A 23,157-nucleotide genomic window follows, 5' to 3' on the forward strand; every position below is an offset into this window, starting at 1 on the left:
AGGGGTGAGGGGAGTGCTGTCTATAGAGTGGTTCTGTGTGGACCTTAGACAGACTCGGCTTGTATTGATCAATAAAAGTTTGAATTTTGTTATCAAAACCCAATGCTCGGAGTCTTCTTCAATGGGAAATCCACAACACACTATGGACCGATCTGGCTACAGAATCACGCCTTGTTGTGTTTTGTCACTTTCTTATATACTCAGACCAGACAAAGAGATACCAAATTTAGTTATAAAAACCTTTTGGTGTTTAGGTTCCCATGCTCCAGGGTCACACCTGGCTGGAACACTTTCAGAGACCCAAAAGGAGGACACAGTTCTACCAAGTTCTTAATCTTTTTGATAATATAAGTGATTACTGTGAAATTGAGACCAATTTACCAATCGCACTGAGACCTTTCAAAAGAGACCAAACATGAAATGTGGCAGAGTGGTTAACTAATCCTGAGCCCCTCATGCAGGTATAAATAGGCTACAGGTGTATGACACGATCGGTGGTATTCCAGCAATTCCCCTGGATGTTTCACCTAAAAGAGCAATTTTTGTACAGTTATTTCTTTTTCAAGATGCCATTTCAGCTGTGCCCTCTTAGGTGTGATCACTATGTATCTTAAGTGTCTGGGCATGCTGAAGACACTTTTGGGGTGGGAACATGTCCTCATTGCGAGTCCAGGCCCCTGACTACCCTGGCTGCCCTGCCTGTCTATCCTTTGGGATGGACCAGCACCTTCTGTTGTCACTTCTTTTGGTTTCTCTGCCGCTAGTGGAGGATCATTGGCTGACACATTTGGGGTGAGTGCCACACCGACAGATCCTACACGCGAACCATTTATTCCTCCCGCAGTGCTTGCCCCATTTGATTGCTGTTTTGGTTGCCATTTCATGGCGGTCCTCTCATTTCGTTTGGAGCACTAAGAGAGGACCAGATGTCAACCAAAGCATCAAGGGATGGACTATCGTCTGCCAAGAAGGATGAGAGGAGGAATCACAGGTTTCAGGAACTGCGGCTTCCACCGAGACAGATCTGGAGCTGCTAGCCATGCTTGCCCAGGCTGCCATAACTATCAGGCTGGAGGTGTCCACACCACCCAGCCCTGAACCTTGCATCGTGGATGGCTCCTTTTTCAAGCAGAAGCTGCTCGTCTTCCTCCTCCGTCCTCACCACCCTCCATGGCGGGGCGAGGGATTATGTGGATATTCCCCAGGTGGAGAGAGCAGTTCCAGTACACTTGTGCCCGCAAAACGCAGCTAATTATTGGAATTGTCCCAGGCTTCCATCCAAAGCCTGTAGGACCATGGGCCAAGCCGCCTCTGCCTTGCATTCCAAGGCTATCATGCAGATATACCAAGCCAAGGCATTGAAAGAGCTGCACAAGGGTGGCTCCGACCCGGGGTTGATGCAGAAGCTGCACATGGTGACTGACAAAGGTCACAGTGCAGTCCCTCAGGAAGGCTATTTGGCGACACTGTCGAGGACTTTGCTAAGCAGTTCTCAGCACTACAACAGCAGATCGAGGTGATTTAGCACATCCTCCCTTGTGGATGATCCTCCTGCTGCCACCGCTCTGCCTTGGGTTTTGTCTTGCAAAGAAAGGTTGGAGCATAGGCTGTCACCCTCCACTTTAAAAAAAGTGTATGTGGCTGCCATTGCAGCCCATCATGATGCAGTAGAGGCTGGTTTTTGGGAAAGCAAAATATCGTTGTGAGGTTCCTGAGGGGTGCCGGAAGATTAAATACTCCTAGGTCACCGCTAGTGCCCTCATGTGACTTCTCTGTTGTCCTGGCTGGCCTTCAGAGAGGTCTCTTTGAGCCACTGGAGTCAGTTCCTGTCACTTAACTTCCATCAAGTGGGTCTCTTCCATCAAGAGGGTCGGGGACCTCCTAGCATTTTTAGTGAGTGAAGAGTGCTGTGTGTTCAGGCTGCTTATAAGACCCGGCCTAAGTTCCATAGGGTTCCCACTGATCTCTCTGATCTGCTTCATGATCAGGTGGTGAACCTGCAAGCACTGCCCACATAGGAGGAAGATTCAGTCTTACCGTTACTCTGTCCCATCGGGCGCTTGCATATATACAGGGTAACAGATAATTGGCAGGAAAAACTGTCCGGTGTCACACAGTGTGACTTTGAATCACTAATGGCTTTTCAGTGAGTGTGTGTTGTGGAATGATGTTTAAGAACTAATAAACGTGAACATGGACACTTCTAACAGCAGCTAACAGACATGCAAACTGCAAAAGGTGAGTACCTTTTATAAATATAAGAGCTTATAATAACACCTTTATAATTTATTATAATTTGTTCATAAAAACTAATAACTTTACAAATGTATTACAGATAATTGAGAAACTGTTGTGAATACAATACCTGCCAAATAGTGAGACATGTTGAACCTATGCATAACAAATGTTTATTAATGATTATTTCACCAAAAAACTAATCCCTTATTTTATGAATGCAGTGAATATTTACTATTATACTACTATTATCTAATACGTATTATATTTATGTTTTTCTAGATCGTTATTGTTGGCTGCTGCCCCTTTAAGAACGTTTTCAGTGGACTCAAGTGATCGTTGTGGGGGGAGGAGAAAAGAAAAAGGAAAAAGAAGGCCATGTTGTTCGGTTCTGGCACGTTGGACTTTTGTCGATTTACATAAGTGTTTGATTTAAAACCTACATATTCCCAGCGTGGTGAGAATGTTTTCATTGTTAAGAAATATGATGTTTAATATAATGCTACGTATATCGCTATTTTGGCGATTATAGCGAAAGTGCAGCCATAGTGCGTAAATGTTAATATATTATGTTTGTGTTTCATTTGTGTAAACATATGCTGTTTATGTTGTATTTAGTTGATAGACAAGTTAATAGTAATGCAGTATGTGATTACTAAATATAAATGTTTTTGTGTTTACAGTTTGACCACGCGTGCACGCATGTGTACGCATGTGTATGCGCATGTATGCATATGATCATTCTAAACAACAACAACAATATTGTTGTTATATTGTTGGTGGCAGTTTACATCCCTCCTGGCTCCAGCAACAACAGGAGTGAGGCACTGAACGAACTCTATCAGCACATCAGCGAGCAGAACACAGCCCACCCTGATGCCTTTCTCATCCTGGCTGGGGATTTCAACCACGCAAACCCCAAGAGCATGCTTCCACAACTCCATGGTCACATCAACTTTCCCACAAGAGGTACCAACACTTTAGACAATGTTTACACTGCTTGTAGAGGAGCCTACAAAGCCCTCTCCCTCCCCACCTCGGAGCCTCAGACCACACCACTGTTATGCTAATGCCAGCATACAGGCCACTGATTAAAGTGGCCAAACCAGCTACAAAGCAGGTACGTGTGTGGCCTGAGGATCTACAGAGACACTCCAGGACTGCTTCTTCACCACAGACTGGAGTGTCTTCAAGCAAGCAGCCACCTACAACAACATCACTGACCTCCAGGAGTACACGGAGACCCGTCACGTCCTACATGAGGAAGTGCATGGATGATGTCACTGTCACCAGAACCATCACCATACGGGCCAATCAGAAACCTTGGCTAACAGGAGATGTCAAAGGCTCCTGAGGGCCAGGAACACTGCCTTCAGAGCTGGGGACGAGGTGGGCCTAAGGACTGCCAGGCCAACCTGTCTCGGGGGCATCAGACTGGCCAAGAGACAGTACTCCAGGAGGATTGCAGACTGTTTCAGTGACAGCAGAGACAGCAGGAACCTGTGGCGAGGAATCCAAACCATCACAGACTACAAGCCCTCTCCACGGACCTGTGATAGCTCCACCTCTCTGCTGAACCATCTGAACAACTTCACTCCAGCACAGAAGTTACCACCTTCTCTCGGTGACCAGGTGTTGATACTGTCCCCTGATAGTGTGAGGCGCTGTCTCAGAGTGACAAATGCTCGTAAAGCCCCAGGCCCGGATAACATCCTGGTCGTGTTGTAGGATTACACCTTTTATTAATTATGATAATTATGAATTATCATTTGAATTAGCTCTTAATTCAAGTTTGGGAATTTAATCTTAAAAGATTTGCGTTAGTATGCAATTCAAATATACCTTTAAATCACCTAAAACATCCAGCGTTTTTAGGGCAATTTAAATGTATGTTACCAATATGAATTTACTCTGTGATCAGCAAAATAAATCAATTGGACTTTACTCTTTTATCTGATTTTAGCTTTACCTCGAGCAGGTAGCAACGGATCTGGGCATGAGTTTAACTTTCCAGTCACATAACACACAAACGAGAATTCGTAATAATGAAACAAAATTTATTAAACAGTTATTTACAAATGAACCTATATTTGTTTGAAAGGAAGGCATTTAGATTGTTCATTTAGTAGTTTTACGTGTGTCCTGGCAGTTCCTTTGTTGTAGCGAAAAGGAAAAGGTGCGCTTTTAAGGAATGTATGTTGGGACAGAGCAAACCTCCCTGGGGGGGTTGAAAGTGTAAGGTTGTCTTGAACACACGTTGATTCACGGCGGGAGTCTTACCACCTTTTGACTTGGTGGCTTGGTAGAACTGGTCCCGGGTCAGTGCACAGAACGGGTTATCGTGCTGTCGACCAGATGTTGCGTTTCAATCATCCCAATCTTGATGTGGGTACGCTCGGATTGGCCGAGCTCACTGCAGCGACAGTCTCTTGAAAACGTTTGGCAGACTTTGTGGCGCTCTGCATCGCTCTGCAGACCATCTTGATTGCCTTTATGGTCCGGGGTGCGGAGGATGCGCGGTTTTTACGACCTGGTTTTAGAGCAATTCCCCCTTTTATGGTTTGTGTCTGTTCATCAAGGCCTCACAGATCCCCCTTTTGCGCGATGAGGTTCCCGTTGCGAACGTCATCGGGCACTGGAACAATGGACAGAGAGAACAGACATCCACAAAACAACATTTCCATCGCTAACTGCACTGCGGTGCAGAGATTTGGAATTTGGACAGATCGGGTGAGAAACTTGATATGACATTTGCGCTCAATCTATGGACTTGGTGCGGGGAGTCAATCTCGTTGTCAGGACCTGATGTGAGGGAATGGTTAAGGGTGTTCCTGTAAAAGGGCCTAGAGGGGAAAAGGGAAACAGAGAGAGAAAGAGAAGGGAAAAGACAACACAGAAGGGACACAAGGACATTGAGTGAGGTTAGGACAACAAACAATGGTCACATGTGTGGAGAAACTCCTTGTTACTAGAGTGTTGGTTCTAGCAGTGTGTGAAGGAGCATGTAGGTGTTGTGCTTGAAAACCTGGCTATGTGTTTCCCTAGTGTGTGGGGAATTACATCAGTGAGGTGCGCTAGTCGGTCCGTGTCAGTGGGTTTGGTCTTCCCCTTTTCTTGTCTCTTGGAGCCCTGGTGCCTCTTTATCTGGTTCCGGTGTACCCATCGCAGGGCTGGCTCGCTGCGCCCCTGTCGAATCTTGATTCGGTAGGCAACAGGTGACAGTTTGTCTACGATTTCGTGGGGTCCCTTCCAGTGAGGTAGGAACTTCTTTGACAATCGATGAGGGTGTTCGGCCGTGGTTGGCGAAACTGTAATACCACACTTTGTCTCCGACCTCAAGTTCCTGATATGAGGCCTTCCTGTCGTAGTAAGCCTTACGACCTTCCGCGCTGCTTTGGAGTTGTTGCTGTGCAAAGGCGAAAGTCGTTCTCAGGTACTGATGCGTGGTGTAGGCAGTGACAAGGTTCATGTCACCGGGTTGGTAGGTGTAAGGGTAGTGTCATTCGTCTCCCCGTCATCATTTTGAATGGGGTACTCCGGTGGACCCGGTGAGAGTGGACCTGATGGCCATTAGTACCAGGGAAGTTTGACATCCCAATCCTTCTGATTGGCGGACACTTATTTCTTCAGCATGCTGACCACTGTCTTGTTGGCACATTCCACCTGTCCAGAAGAGATTGGGTGGTGGCTTATGTGCAGCTTGGCTTGCACACCCAGGAGTTTCCACATTTCTTGCATGACCTCAGCGGTGAAGTGAGTTCCGCGGTCTGAATTGACACTCAGGGGCAGTCCAAATCTTGAGAAGATATGGTTCATTAAGAGGTAGGCTGTTGTTTCTGCCATGTCATTCAGAGCTGGGAGGCACTCTATCCACTTTGTGAACTTGCAGACCACGTTGAGGAAGTACTTGTTACCTCGTGTCGACCGTGGCAGGGGTCCTACCCAGTCTATTTGGAGGTCCGACCATGGGAAGGTCATTCCTTTCCTTTGCAGTGGTGCGCGGTGATTTGCATTCGTCGGTTGAAACTGGCAACAGACCAGGCATCCTTTCACGTATTCCGCCACGTCTTGCTGCATGCCAGGCCAGTATACCACTTGTTTGAGTGTCTCATAGGTGGCCTTGGCGCCATGGTGTCCAGCGCATGGTGCATCGTGGGCATATGTCAACATTATCCCCTTTGGCTCTGAGGCACTCACGAACCGTGGGCGTAGCGAGTGGCTCAGGGACATACGTGAGAACGCCATCTTTGAGATGCAGCATGTGCTTGATGGAGTGCAGGTGGCGGAGGTCAGAGAGTTGGCTAAGTCGAAGGCAGAAACGGGGCGGTAGCTGGGTCAGAAATGTGTGCGGTGATGGTTTGCAGTGCTGGATCTGACGCTTGAAGGGTACTGAGATTGTCAGCAGCAAACTGTGGTGAGATGGAGATACGGGGAGGAGGTGGGGTTCGCAGCGCCAGTGGCGTGTTGGCGGCGGGTGATGGCTGCCACAGCTGGGTTGGGTGGGTGGGAGTGGAACGTCCAGGACTCTCCATGTAATGCACCTGCTTTAGCGAGGGCATCTGTTTGGTCATTGAAGTCTTTGTCTTGCCCTGGTAGGCGTGAATGACCTCTGACCTTTTCCAATAGATGATCATGTCATGTTCCATGATGATTGCATTGCATGCTTGGAAGAGTTCTTGGTGTTTGACAGGCTTGTTGTTGGCTGTCTTGAATCCATTCAGTTTCCACCCGGCTAGGTGGCACGTGAAACTCAAACGGGCATAGTTGGAGTCAGTGCAGATGAGGAGTTCTCTGATGTTGTGGGAGGCGGCCAGTTGTAAGGTGATGAGGATGGCAGCCACTTCTGCATACTGCGATGAGTGAGGGCCTAATTTGAATTGTTGTGGACAGGGGTCGTTGTTGAGCCAGACCACGCCGCTCCGGCTTTCAAATTACCCTTGTCGTTGTAGGAGCAGCCATCGACATATGCTGTGGGCATCCCTTCACACACGTTTACCTCGAAATACCTGTAGTTTGTGAGCAGCGGTTGTGACGGTGCCGGGCTCTGTTGACGTGTGCGTAGTGTCTGTTGAGCAGCTTTGGCAAGCAGCTAGTCCGTCTCAGAGCGCCCGATTTGTGGTTCTGAGCATATCTTGCCTCGACGTCCCGTCCTTGGAGGGTCATTAACCATGTGGCTACACGTGCGTTGGTTACCACGCCATCTCAGATTCGTCTGCCGTTGAGAAAGGACAGAAACAGAATGAAACAGGCTGGCAGACAATACAGGAGAAAGTGAGGAGAAGCAACCAGAGACAAAAGATGGAGGGCAATCAGACAAAAAACTCGAAAAAGGATTCTCAAGGAACGCACATCCTCCTGTTCAATGCATAGGAGAAGAAAGAGAATGAGTCTTAACAGTTCATCTGAAGACCATTTTATGTCTAATGCAAGTTCAAACTCACCCAGCAGAAGTCAACCTGACTTCCCTTCAATTAAAATTTCAACCTTTGAATAACAATTATAATGATATCAAAAACATAGACACCAGGACAACCAAGTCTCATAGAAATGCTGATGATGAAATGAAAGGTGATAAAGAAAGTAGACGAAATGATGAGTTATGGGAAACAGCCCAAAATAATGAGTGGTATAAATGGGCAGCTTTTACTGCTAGAGAAACGGGAAGGAAAATTGCTTGCTATCCACCAAATCTCCATTAAACAAAGTGATACAAAGCCATACCCAATCCATATAACTATCAAAAATGTGCTGAATTTGGGAGAAACTTTAGTCTTTTAACAGATTTCACCAAACCATATTGTATAGCGGAATACCTAGGTTTTTTGGGAAATCCTAAATTGACAAATTTTTATTTGGTATATAGATAAGAAAAATTATTGGAAATCAGGAGTTCCTGCTAGAGCTCGGAACTCTTAGCACACGGCACAAAGGAAGGAAAAAATAAATCAAATCACCTGAAAATTGTGAAAAATCAAACTACGGCCTTACCTTCTATAGAAGTTTATGAACATCAATCATTAATTATAGCAGATTACTTTTGGATCTGTGGAGAGGAATTATCACTGCTGTCTTTACCAATTGAATGGAAAAGTTTGTGTAAGTGTAAGATTACTTCAAGAAATTACCATGGCCCAATGGGGGAACAGAAAAAAAGGAGACAACAGAATTAGAAGAGGTTATGAACCAGACCCCAATGTGTATATAGATTCATTTGGACAACCTAGAGGATTACCAATGAATTTAAGGCAAGAGATGAAGTAAAATCAGGTTTTGAATCAATATTTATTCAGATCACACTAAACAAAAATGCAGAATGGATTAATTATATTTATTATAACCAAAAAAATTCATTAATTATACAGATGAGGCTGCAAGGAGGTGAATCAAAATCTGTGCATTAAGACTGATCCAAGAAGGGATATCCAAAGGAACAAAAGAACTTCAAAAAGAGAGTAAACAGCCCACCCCACCCCTGTTGTGTTTATGACACCCTCTTCACCTCTGCTCTTCCTGCTTCCCCTCCTTCTGCCCAAAAGACTTGGTTTAAAGTTCATTAGGAATAAGGCATTATATGTCATGTGTCTTATGAACCTATTGTTTTTCACTCTCATGTTTGGTCTCATTTGAAAGGTCTCAGTGCGATTGGTAAATTGATCTCAACTTCAAAGTAATCACTTATACTATGGAAAAGATTAAGAACTTGGTAGAAGTGTGTTCTGTTGAGAAGGATGTAAGGATGGATTTAACCAAGCAAGAGTTCCAGTCTACAGTAAAGTAATCAAACCCTCTTTCATCTTGCGAGAAGATCTGCATGGGAAAGAGTAAAAAACAATATGTGGCTCAATTTGGTTGCTCCCCCTTCTACCTCTCATGTTTTTGGTTCCTGTTTAGGTAAACCTCTCCTTCCCCTTGAGTGTGACAGATGCAGATGGGAGGCTAATTTAAATGGTTCAGGTGTGACTGGTGAAAAGGTTTCTGGTCTCCTGGTGAGTGTGTGCCCCAATAAAGACCATTTGTCTTTGCTCCAAGGATGAGCACGGGAATGGTTTGGGGAGATGTTTCACATTTGGGTGCTAAATGTTTGATCAGTCTGGGCATTTTAAAGAAAGTGGGCAAATCACTCAAGGAAGCTTTCTGTAAACAGATCTTCCCGCACAACTTCTGTGTGTCTTCATTGCCAGGTACGATGACCTTTAAATGATGCTTTTTATAATTTGTTTTATCTGTTTGTTTTTAGTTTGCTTTCTTTATTTTTGTGTGTTTACTGCTGATCAGTTGTGTAATGTAATGAAATTTCATGAATTGGAAAACAGTACTGCCTGGCATAATAAATGTTAATCTTGATTAACTTATAATATTGTCTGTAATAACTTTTCTAGTAGGGTAGTGACTTCTGAGGTTTTCCACATTGTTGGCGTGCTAGGGTGAGTCAGATCAACGATCGATGGATGGAGCCGTCTTGAGATCTTGATTTCTGGCCACCAAACTGGCTTAGCATGATATTACTTAGGGACCGCATAAAAAAATACTCTTTTTGTTGTCTATCGAGGAGATGGCTGCATTAAGGTAAGCGATCTCTGGGGTAGACTCTGACTAAGACCTGGACTAGCCCAGATGTGTCGTGAGTCTGTTCTGGCCAAACAAGGTCTCTAAGCGACCCAGATTCCTAACGAAAAGTCAAAACTAAGAAGTATTACAGTTAATTAATGATCTAAATTCAATCGCAACTAGAGGAATCAGCAGTAACATTAAAAGTAACAGAGTCAGAATCACGGAAATTGGAGTCAGATCAAATTATATAAGGTCAGTACTAAAATTGGGGAAACAAAAGGTTAATAAATATAAGTGATTTTGCAGAAGCGCCAGAAAGAGTCTACACACATACAGCCTTCAACCAGCCACTGGATTCCGGTCGGTGGGTGGACCCTTACAAGGAGGTGTGCCCTCCTTTTGGGTCTCTGAACGTGTTCGCCAGGTGGAGCACCACTGGAGCACGGGAACCTAAACACCAAAAGGTTTTACAAATACATTTGGTATCTCTTTGTCTGGTCGGAGTATATAAGGAAAGTAACAAAACACAAGGCGCAATTCTGTAGCCAGATCGGCCCGTAGTGTGGTGTGTGTCCTCATACACTACACTATGTACTTTTTAAAGACCAGGTACCTTTTAAGTTTGTTGTGTTATTTTTGTACTGCTGATCAGTTGTGCAAATGTTTATCAATTATACCAATTTAGAAACTATTCTTGCCTGGCAAAATAAATGTTAATCTTGGTTAACTTATAATATTGTCTGAAATAGGTTTAGTAGGTTTTAAGCTGTTAATTTCTCCTAAAGTCTTTTTGCTTTTCCTGCCTTTCATGCGGTGTCCAGATTTCCCACAGTAATGGCAATTGCCCTCCCTCTTAGGACATTTACCTTTCTGCCTGTTCTTTGTGTTGACCTTAAAGGATGCTGCTGCAATCCTTACTCTGGCTTTAAAATCAGTGTCTGTGAGGGTAAGCTCTGGGAGATTCCCTCTATGTCTTTAGGTCCAAGCATTATTTGCAATGGTTTGGACCTGGACAACAAGAGTTGGGAAGAACACTTTCAACTGCCTCAATTCCCTGAGCTCTTCTCCTAGCACCACATACCTTCACTGAATCTACAGGCACCTCAGTTTCAAAGAAGGCTTGCAAGTCAGGATATGTGCCATCAGGCTGACTAACTTCCACCTCAGTTTTTTCTGAATCTTTGTTGTGGTTTAAATTTTTTGTCAAAGCCGATATTCTAGCACATAGCTCTTGGTTCTGTTCCTCTAGTTCTGAGATGCGCTGAGATTGTGTAGCTAGTGCCAAGCCAAATTCCCTATGGCAACAGATAATGCCTTTCAAATTGTTCTTACGTAAACATGCTCCTAAAACCTTTTTACACTCCTCTACAGACCAAGTCTTGTCTGGATGGATCTTATATTTCTGAGTTAGCTTTTGTTTAACCTTCTCAGTAATTTATATGGTTCATTTATGTGGTGAATGCCTGACACAACAAGGCAACAAAGACAGGGTGTTCCTGTTATAGCTTGTCTCACCCCTCAAGGTTATCATTCAGTCATACTTTTCCACACATGGGTAGGAGATGGAAGGCATCTTTTAAAAATGGTACTTTTTCTGAGTATAGATGACACCCCCAGGGTCAACATCCTTCTTATGGTAAAGCAGTCCCTAAAGGTCATATCTTTATGGGCCAAGATGCCGGGCTGTTTATCCACTTTGACTGCCGCTTTGGAGGAAGCCAGGAGAAGCCGTTGGGAGAAGCCGCTGCCCCTAGCGCCCCAAACCAGAGAGAGGGGAGCGCATGCGCCGCCAGACTCCGCCCCTTACCTGACCCTTCCCACTGGAACGAGGATACCAGTTCCCCTGTTTATTTTGGACACTTTCCTTGAACACTTTGTATTTTATTAATAAAAGCCTCTCCAAGGCCTGATGCGACACCCACTGTGTCTGTTGTTTGCTCCTCCAGTTACACTATGAACAGACAAGGAGGAGGGCAAAGACGTAAACTCACAGAAATACCTCTGCAGCAGTTGATTAAAAGAAGGAAAATGTATTATTCGTCCCCGAGATTTATGCCTTTCAGTCTGACTCATATGGTATCTCAATCTGCAAAGTCCCGAGAACGTAAATTAGAGCGACATTCATCCACAATGACACAGGATTTTCAATTCAGGAAAATATTGGGTTTCATAATATAGCCAAGTTTGAATGCCTGCTAGACATCAGTTTGTTTACAGGACGAACATAGGTGAGTTATAAATGTTTAAAAATCATTGACTTTTCCCATCATTTCAATAGGGTGCAAATTACGAGGGTCCTTACCCAATATGACGGGTGAAGAATCACATGAAAACAAAACGTGCTGTGGTCTCTCTCTCTTTCTCTTCCTGTGGTGCAGTGGGTCTGTGCATTGTACAGTGCTGGTTGATCAGTCACACGCTGCTATCTGGCTTGTAAAAACCAAGAGACAGCTGTTAAACCAAACTCCTCTGGAGGCCATGCTTGTCTACTGGCGTGCCTTGCAGGGTTTATGTAGCCCACATGAGACGAAGTGCAGCTGTGCCTGATCGGCCAGTAATGGAGCGGCCAGGTGCTCCTCATTGATTACCAGAGTGACGCTAATTGAAACTCAGGACTCATGTTACAGCACAGTAACTTTGGTTCTTCGGTTTCAGGCAAGAGTTGTACAGTATGGCGTCAATGATGTAGTATTATTACACAATGCTTGCATGGAATATTGTGAAGAATTCATAGACTTGCACTGAATTCGATCACTTCAGCTTTATCACTTGTTCAAGCTGCTGCATGGGAGTCCTCAAAACGCATTACCTGGACAGAGGCACTCTGGCTCTGATGCATAATAACATGTATGTCTGACACAGCAAGACTTACTCTTACACTTCATACGTATGGCTTGTGTAAGGAGCTGAATCAAAAACCGGTAATGCAATAAGACTAATCTAAGAAGGGATATCCAAAAGAACAAAAGGACTTCAAAAAGAGAGTAAACAACACCACCCCCATTGCTTTTATGACACCCTCCTCACCTCTGCTCTTCCTGCTTCCCCTCCTTCTGCCCAAAAGACTTGGCTTAAAGTTAATTAGGAATAAGGCATTATATGTCATGCGTCTTTTGAACCTATTGTTCTTCACTTTCATGTTTGGTCTCATTTGAAAGGTCTCAGTGCGATTGGTAAATTGGTCTCAATTTCAAAGTAATCACTTATATTATGGAGAAGATTAAGAACTTGGTAGAAGTGTGTTCTGTTGAGAAGGAGGTGTGTCCTCCTTTTGTGTCTCTGGAAAGTGTTCCAACCAGGTGTGACTCTAGAGCACGGAACCTAAGCACTAAAAAGGTATTTACAGCTACATTTGGAATCTCTTTGTCTGGTCTGAGTATATAAGCAAAGTGACAAAACACAACAAGGCGCGATTCTGTAGCCAGATCGGCCTGTAGTGTGGTGTGTGTAGTGTGGTGTGTGTCCCCATACACCATGCTATGTACTTTTAAAGACCAGGTATACTGAATGACCTTTTAAGTTTGTTTTATTTAGTTTTGTGTTAATGTTAATCTTGGTTAACTTATAATATTGTCTGAAATAACGTTTCTAGTAGGTTAGTGACTTCTGAGGTTTTCCGCATTGTTGGCGTGCTAGAGTGAGTAAGATGATCAATGGATGGAGCCGGGGCATTTTTTTGAGTTCCTCTTCAGGAACTCGAGCTGCGCCACAAACGCTTTGGAGCGCCTCGGCGTGAGCCGTTTTGAACCACGTGTGAAATCTGTCCAATGGAGAGGAGCGACGTCATGGACGAGATGACGTCGCCGACCAGGAAGTATAAAGTCACGCTCTGCGATGGCGGCACCAGCTTTCTGCTGTTCAGTAAGCGCTACGTGTTATTTTGTCTGTCTATTTGCTGTCTGTTTGTCCAGCTTAAATACTGTATTATGGCTGATAATCAGGCTAAAGAGGAAATCCAAAAAGGGTGATCCGTCATGTTTCAAGCGTGTGCTGATCCCTGCTCTCGTTATATCACGGGTGGACACACACACAGCTTGTGCGTGGCGTGCCTGGGAGCGGAGCACTCGGCGCCAGCCCTCGAGGGGACTGATTGCCCGCACTGTTCGCAGCTACCACTGCGAACACTCCGCCCCGGAGGGCTCTCTTCAAGGAGGGAGCCTTCACCTGCGCTCCCAGAGGTGCGGGACCCACTGCCGCCGAGGCGGAGCGGCGAACGCGACGCGGCTGGGGATCGCAACCCGATCTGGCGGAGGAGATGGCGACGGGCTCGCCCTTTTTCCGCCGGAATCCGCCAGATCGGGCGCTTCGATCCTGTGTGTCCGGCCCGAACTTCGCTTAACCGCCACGGGGAGACGCCCACCGCGCTCACTCTTCCTTCGAGGAGGTTGATGTTGACGTGGTGGACGATGCGCCATTGCACACGCCCCAGTATGAGGAGCTCTTGGAGGTGGTTACTCGTCGCGGTAGCTAGACTTAATATCGATTGGCCCGACGAGCAATTTGCTGAGCCTCAGAAGTCTAAATTAGAGGAGAGATTTCTGAGAGCGAAGCAGCCACCTCTAAGACGGAGCCTTCCGTTTCTTCCCAGACTCCACAGTGAGCTGTCGAGGTCCTGGGAGGGCTGACTCCGCCGCGTCCCCCCACCGCTGTTAGTTATTATAGCAATGTGGCGGGAGTCGCGGAGTGCGGCTATAAGGCGATGCCCCGGGTAGAACAGTCTCTTGTTACCTATCTGTCCCCGGCATGGCATCGCCTTGGAAGGCTCCGACCTTACCATCGAAGCCGCTGAGAACAACGTCGGCTTTGGTGGCTAAAGTGAGTGCTGCAGCAGGTCTGGCTGGGTCTTGCATGCACACAATGGCGGTGTTGCAGGCATACCAAGCCGACATGCTGAAAGAGGTCGATCTCAGGGGGCATCAGGACGAGAGATGCCCCCACCGCGTGCCAGCTCCTCGTACAGGCGAGCGCAGAAACAGAGCGTCGCCTCTCGCTCCCTAAAAACAGCAAGGGGGCGGCGACGCCTGGGCTGGGGACTTCGGGTCTAAAGACCTGAGGCCTTTTGGACAGAAAGTCCACGGCCAAGAAGCCCTGAGTGGTTCAGGCTTCTGAGGGCTGCCTCCTGGGAGGATCAGGTTACGCCTGGTCAGACGGCACCTGCTCTCCTCAGGGCCCTCAGGAGTAACTCGCTATCTCTGCCCTCGTGCCAGAGCGCGGAGGCTTCCAGCACGCTTCCCAGCCGCCACGGTCAGGAGCGTGCCACCCCGCTGGGGTCCTGTTTACAGCTAGCCCGGTGTCTGCCTGCCGGTCAGCCGCCCAGGCCACCGAGTTACCCGTGATCTCACATACCAGAGGTCAGCTTCGAGGGGCTGATTCCTTAGTAGATTAGTTTGGCAGCGTGGAAACTTCTGCCAAATGTATCTCAATGGGTCATACGAACGATAGAGAAAGGCTATCGAATTCAGTTCGGCTTACAGCCGCTACCTCATTGTTCAAGAAGGACGGGGTTGCGTCCTATCATAGATCTGAGGGTCTTGAACCGCCCAGTCAACAGACTGAAGTTCAAAATGCTTACCAATCAAGCATGTGGTGACTCTAATCAGATCCGAGGACTGGTTGTCAACATAGATCTGAAGGACGATACTTTCACATATCCATCCTTCCTCAACACGGGAAGTTTCTGAGGTTCGCCTCGGGGCGAGCAAACCAATATCGAGTACTTCGCTCGCCTAGCACTCTCACCCCGCACATCTACGAAGTGTATGGATGCAGCCCTGGCTCCATTGAGACTCCAGGGCATCCGCATACTCAATTATATCGACGATTGCTTGATATTAGCTCAATCCGAGCAGATGGCAGTTCAACATCGAGATGTTGTTCTGTCTCACATGGGGAGTTGGGTTTGAGACTGAACGCCATCAAGAGTGTATTGCGCCCCGCTCAGAGGACCACATACTTAGGCGTGGTGCGGGATTCGACCACGATGGGCACGTTTGTCTCCTGCTCGTGTGCAGTAGATCCTCAGGTCAGTCGAGAGAGTCAGGAAGGCCAGTCACTCACTGTCAAGCAGTATCAGAGACTGCTGGGCCTGATGGCAGCGCCCAATGTGATACCTTGGCCTGCTGCCTATGAGACCCCTACAGTGGTGGCTCAGGACCAAGGGGTTCTCCCGAGGGGAAACCCACTCCGCAAAATCAAAGTGTCACGCCGCACAGTTCGGGCCTTAGACTTGTGGAGGAAGCCTTGGTTCCTTAATCAGGCCCAAGGTTAGAGCTCTATGTCGCCGGACTCCCTTGCACAGATGCATCCCCTAACCGGTTGGGGCGCGGTGTTGAACGGGCGCCTGCCCACGGTCTGTGGATCACCACCAGAGGTGGCATATCAATCTGCTACAGATGTTGGCTGTATTTCGTGCGTGAAGCACTTTCTCCCAGACCTGAGAGCACAGCAGTGGTCTCTTACATCAACCACCAGGGAGAACTGTGTTCGCGCTTCTTGAACAAGCTGGCGCACCAGATCCGGGTGTGATTAAAGGCTCTCACCCCGCACAATTACAAAGTGTATGAATGCAGCTCTGGCTCCACTGCGACTCCAGCGCATTCATATACTCAACTATATCGACGATCGGTTGATATTAGCTCAATCAGAGCAGATGGCAGTTCAACATCGAGATGTTGTTCTGTCCCATATGGGGAGTGGGGTTTGAGACTGAACGCCAAGAAGAGGTATTGCGCCCCGATCAGAGGGCCATATACCCAGGCGTATGGGATTCACCACGATGCGGGCACATTTATCTCCTGCTCGTGTGCAGTCGATCCTCATGTCAGTCGAGAGAGTCAGGAAGGCCAGTCACTCACTGTCAAGCAGTATCAGAGACTGCTGGGCCTGATGGCAGCCGCGCCCAACGTGATACCTTTTGGCCTGCTGTACATGAGACTCCTACAGTGGCGACTCAGGACCAAGGGGCTTTCGAGGGGAAACGACCGCAAAATCAAGCATCATGTCATGCCTACATGGAGTAACCTTGGTTTCCGAATCAGGGCCCAGTGTTAGAGGAGCCTTTGTCGCCGCTTCTGCTTTGCGACAGATGCATTCCTAACCGGTTGGGGCGCAGTGCTGAACGAGCGCCCGCCCACGGTCTGTGGCTATCACCACCAGGGCTGGTATATCATGCAGCTAGGATGTTAGCTGTATTTCGTGCTTTGAAGCACCTCCTCCCAGACCGGAGAGAGGTCACCATGTGTTGGTGCACACCGACAACACAGCGGTGGTCTCTTATATCAACCACCAGGAGGTCTGTGTTCGCGCTCTTGAACAAGCTGGCGCACCAGATCCGGTGTGATTAAAGGCTCTCACCCCGCACAATTACAAAGTGTATGAATGCAGCTCTGGCTCCACTACGACTCCAGCGCATTCATATACTCAACTATATCGACGATCGGTTGATATTAGCTCAATCAGAGCAGATGGCAGTTCAACATCGAGATGTTGTTCTGTCCCATATGGAGGAGGGGTTTGAGACTGAACGTCAAGAAGAGAGTATTGCGTCCCGATCAGAGGGCCATATACCCAGGCGTGGTATGGGATTCACCACACGATGCGGGCACATTTATCTCCTGCTCGTGTGCAGTCGATCCTCATGTCAGTCGAGAGAGTCAGGAAGGCCAGTCACTCACTGTCAAGCAGTATCAGAGACTGCTGGGCCTGATGGCAGCTGGGCGCCCAACGTGATACCTTTTGGCCTGCTGTACATGAGACTCCTACAGTGGCGACTCAGACCAAGGGGCTTTCCCCGAGGGGAAACGCACTCGCAAAATCAAGCATCATGTCATGCCTACATGGAGTAACCTTGGTTTCCGAATCAGGGCCCAGTGTTAGAGCTTTGTCGCCGCTTCTTGCTTTGCGACAGATGCATTCCCTAACCGGTTGGGGCGCAGTGCTGAACGAGCGCCCGCCCACGGTTCTGTGGCTATCACCACCAGGGCTGGTATATCATGCAGCTAGGGATGTTAGCTGTATTTCGTGGCTTTGAAGCACCTCCTCCCAGACCGGGAGAGGTCACCATGTGTTGGTGCACACCGACAACACAGCGGTGGTCTCTTATATCAACCACCAGGAGGTCTGTGTTCGCGCTTCTTGAACAAGCTGGCGCACCAGATCTTGTGTGTGGTCCCAGGACAAAATCTGCTCGCCGAAAGTGCGACCTACATCCCTGGGCATCTCAATACGGGAGCCGACACCCTGTCGAGACAGGGGTTGAGGCTGGGAATGGATGCTTCACCCGGCGTGGTGAAGCAGATCTGGTCGGCATTGTACCAGGCAGAGGTGGACCTCTTTGCTTCTCGAGGGAATGCACAATGTCCCCTCTGGTTCTCTCTAGTTCATCCAGCTCCCTGGGACTGGATGCCATGTCACAGGCGTGGCCAAGACGTCGCTGTACACACATTTCCTCCTCCGATTGCCCTGCTCCCAGGAGTTCTGGTGAGAGTGCGCCAGGACGGAATCAGACTACCGCTCGTAGCCCCGCTCTGGCCGGGCCGAGTATGGTTCACGGACCTCATCGGCCCAGTAGACGGTCATCCGTGGGAGATCCCCTGAGGCCAGATCTATTTCCTCAGGCGGAGGGAACAACAGTTCACCTCGCCCAAGTTACTGAAGTTAGGTGTTTCTGACGGGCACGACTCATAGCCTCTGGTCTTTCAGCTGAGGTTGTCGAAACCATCCTCCAATCCAGAGCTCCTCTCACGAGGAGCGCAGTATGCCAGAGGTGAGGAATGTTCACTTCCTGGTGTGGAGACCGCCACTTGAACCCAGTTAACTGCCCAGTAGGTTCAGTGCTGGAGTTCCTCCAGGCGACATTCTCCACCGGGTTAACCACTCCACCCTAAGGTCTACGTGCCAGTCATATCTGCATATCATGACCCTATTGGTGGCTACTCAGTGGTAGACACCCATTAGTTACACGATTCCTCCACGGTGTGCTGAGGCTGAGACCTCCAGTGCGGACCAGAGTTCTCCCTGGGATTTGGTTGTGGTGTTAGAGGCTCTGTGTAAGGCACCCTTCGAGCCCCTCAAGAGGTTCCCTACCTGTCTTATAGGATAAGACAGCATTTCTTCCTCGCCATCACCTCTCTTGGACGGTGGGAGATCTGCAGGCCCTCTCCGTGGCTCCCCCTACTTACTTGGACTTTGCCCCAGGCATGGCTAAGGTTTTTGCATACCCAAGAGTGGGTTATACACCTAAAGTGCCCTCTGTTACACCGCGCAACCGATCGCACTGCAGGCCTCCTGTCCACCCCTTCCAGGCAGCTAAAGTCCAACTGCAAATGTGTCCAGTGCGAGCACTGGACATGTAAGTGCAGAACAGTGTCTCTGCAGAGGTCGGGCCAGTTACTTATCCGCTTTGGTCGACAGATAGGGTCGTAAGGCTATTAATTAATCTTCAGCAGGTGGATAGTCGAGGCTATCCACCTGGCCTATGAGGCCTCGGCACTCACGTGCCATCTTGGGCTCAAGGCCCACTCAACAAGGGATATGGCGGCCCCATGGCCTACCTTAGCAGTGTGCCCTCGGGGACATTTGCAACGCTGCGGGTGGTCCACGCTCCACTTTGCCCTTTCTATAATTTCGACATGAGGCCCGCTCCTGGTTCCTCTGTCTTATTCTGATGGGTGGTCTGAGGACTTTTCAGGCAGGGCCTGGAATTATGGCAGCGTGGGCATCTGCCCTAAAGCGCTTGTGACGCAGCTCGAAGTTCCTGAAGAGGAACGCCTCAGGTTACGAATGTAACCATGGTTCCTCTAGGAACGACGCCGCGCCCCGATGCCATACTTCCCGCACTTCGCCGGCGCTACTTTACTACAGAGGCTGGTGCCGCATCGCAGAGCGTGACTTTATACTTCCTGGTCGGCGACGCTATCTCGCCCATGACGCCGCTCCTCCATTGGACAGATTTCACACGTGGTTCAGAACGGCTCACGCCAAGGCGCTCCCAAAGCGCTTAGACGCAGCCGCCTCGCTCCTAGAGGAACCATGGTTACATTCAGAATCTGAGACGATCTTGACTTCTGGCTACCTTTGACAACTGGCTTAGCATGCTATTACTTAGGGAACACATAAAAATTTACTCTTTTGAGTCTATTGAGGAAATGGCTGCATTAAGGTAAGCGATCTATGGGGTAGCTCTCTGACTAAGACCTGGACTAGCCCAGATGTGTCATGAGTCTGTTCTGACCAAACAAGGTCTCTAAGTGACCCAGACTCCTAACGAACGATAAGTGGAAAATAGGAAATATTATAGTTAATTAATGATCCAAATTTAATCACAACTAGAGGGATCAGCAGTTACATTTAAATAAATATAACTAAAATCACGAAGGATTGAGTCAGATAAAATAATGTATAAGGTCAGTACTACAATTGGAAATGCAAAAGATTAATAAATATTAGTAATTTTCAAAGAGACGCAAGGAAAAGACCGAACAAGCATTAACCTTCAACCAGGGCCTCTGGATTCCGTCTTCTTCAGAAAAAGGGGACCCTTACAGGACTATGGACAATTCATCTTCATCAACATTTCTCAGATAAGACTGTATGTTTCTTTATCTCTTTTGACTATGACCTGTGATGTTGTCTGTCTCTGAAACTGTAAGGTATCCCATCTGGTTCCTGGTCTTGTTGCAGATAATACATGTCTTTAAGCATTCTGAACTTGCCTTATTGGTTGTTTTTTGTCTAGTTTGACCTTGAACACTTTTATTGAACACTTTTTGAATCCTCAATAAAATAGTTATAGCCTAAGCTTTTGGCTGTCAGAGTAGTGGTTAAAATATCAAAAGTCTGGAGGGATTCTTCAGCTTATTAGGAGTGTCAGTCAGCCTGTCATCAGGATACCAACCCCTCAAACCAACAGCTAAGACAAGAGACCATGGACTGACTCCTTTCCGTGACGCTCTGGATATCAGCCACCTCTGTTTACTTGGAACGGTGAATGCTCAGAAGTCCCAGCGGTAGATTACTGGTTCCAGGAGAGTGACAGGGCATGGGACTCCAGCTCATATCCATCTTCAGCGGCAGTCTGAGACACAAGAGGTATCCGCTGATCTACCAATTCCGAGTACCAATCTGGAGATAGTGTCTGGCTGTCCACCTGGGATATCTGTCTCTGGCTGCCCAGCAGACAGATTTGTCCCCAGTACATTAGACTATTCACCATCACAAGACGCATCAACAAAGTTACCTATATACGAGACCTGCAATACCGAATATCACAGACCTTCAACGATCTCTCTTAAAACCATTCATTAATCCTCTTCTTCCTTCCTCTGCAGAACACAAAGTACCCTCCTCCACCCGAAGTCGAAACCCACGAAGACCATCTACAGAATCCAAGAGATCCTTGACGACAGGGTGGCCAGCTACAATACCTGATTAATTGAAGGGATACGGTTCTTGGACTGATAAGGAATAATGTTCTTGGGCTGATAAGGATGGGATAATATCCTGGATCCTCTCTCATCACTGATTTTCACCAAGCCCATCCGAACCACCCTGCCTCGTCACAATCTCAAGCATCAAGAGACGCCCGTGGGGGAGGGGTAATGTCACACAGTCCCTTACCTCACCAGCAGAACCAGTTTCATTCACCAGATCACAATGACCTGAATACTAATCACTATCACCTGAGTTTTATAATAACATAACATAATAGACAATCTAATAAATATGCTGGACACATAAAACAAATATCAATTTGATATTCTAGGTATTATCTTAAAGGCCAGTTTTGAGAACACAGCATACCTTTCCTATCTGATGATGAAGAATTAACAGAGCTGCACAGAGCAGTTCACTGTACTCAAATGGCTCTACAGTCACCAGAACTCAATCCAATAGAGTACTTTTGGGACGTAGTGGAACAGGAGATTTGCACCATGGATATGCAGCCAACAAATCTGCAGCAACTGCGTGAGGCTGTCATGTCAATATGGACCAAAATATCAGAGGAATGTTTCCAGTATCTTGTTGAATCTGTGCCACAAGGATTAAGGCAGTTCTGAAGGCAAAAGGGGCTCCAAGTCAGTACTAGTACGGCATACCTAATAAAGTTTGAATCTGCCTTCTGATAAATTCAAAGTTTCAAATAACATTTAAATAAAAATGAATGAAATAATCAAATAGCATCTATTTTCTGTTTATACTTAGTGTAAATAGCATTAATATAGCAATCTTATCTACACCAGGTGAAAATAGCAGCATTTTTTTGGTGCTACTTTCACCTGGTGTAAATAGAATTGCTATTTGCCTTTAGTGTACATAGTATCTATGCTTACTTAGCATTTTAGTTTATATTCATGGTGTCCCAAAATAGCACAGTTGTAATTATATTGACTGCAACTTCTGCACTTCTTTTTTACCTGGGTTAGTATATTTCTTAGCTTAGGCTAGCTAAGCACATATTCATTAGGACGTCTATCACCTGTTTTAGAAATATATTTAAATGCAGTTCAATACGCTACATTTTTAATGCTCTTTAATTTAATTGCCATTTGAATCTACTTCCTGCATCCCATATGTTCCAAGGGCATATGTTTGCTTTTGAGCCACTCGCATAGTTTTCATAATATCACATTCCATATGTTAAAGTTCATAATGACGTTATCCTAGGCTGGTTAAACACGTGTCCTTGAAATCTAATATATATATTTACTTTAACTTCTTGGGTAATATCAATGGTATGATATGTCCAAAATTACAAAAACCTATACACTTTAGGGGTTGTGACGGTAGGGGTTCATTTGAGTTTTCTGTCTTTTTCCTTCTGGGTTTAAATGGCCTTTAAATGTCTTTAACTTTCTACTTTTATTGAATACCAATAAAAAAATAGTTCAAATAGCCTAAAACTAAAATCAGCTAAAACCATTGAACCAAATAAGTGAGAAAGAATAGCTTCCATTATTACTTAGATTGATGGTAGAAGTAGGGCCTTGCACAGGCCTTTTGATAGGCATGAAACTGAAAAAGGGCAACCACACATTCCCGCAACCACACTGACAATAATAATAATAATACTTTTGTTTACACCCTAATTACAACAGCTTCTGTGAGCCATGTTTATAACTTCACTGTGATATATATATATATATATATATATATATATATATATATATATATATATATATATATATATATATATATATATATATATATATACCTGGAAAAACATGATTGGAGTGACTAGGAATGCTGGTCTTTTGATGGTCTCTTATTCACTACATTCTCAACGGCTCTGCTTTACGCTATGCGTCAGCTTCAGCACGTGATTTATTCTAGCCAATGAGCGCTAACTGCCTAAAACTCTGCATCGTTAGTGAG

The sequence above is a fragment of the Puntigrus tetrazona genome, chromosome 12 (assembly GCF_018831695.1).
Source record: "Puntigrus tetrazona isolate hp1 chromosome 12, ASM1883169v1, whole genome shotgun sequence".
In the NCBI taxonomy this organism is placed as follows: domain Eukaryota; kingdom Metazoa; phylum Chordata; class Actinopteri; order Cypriniformes; family Cyprinidae; genus Puntigrus; species Puntigrus tetrazona.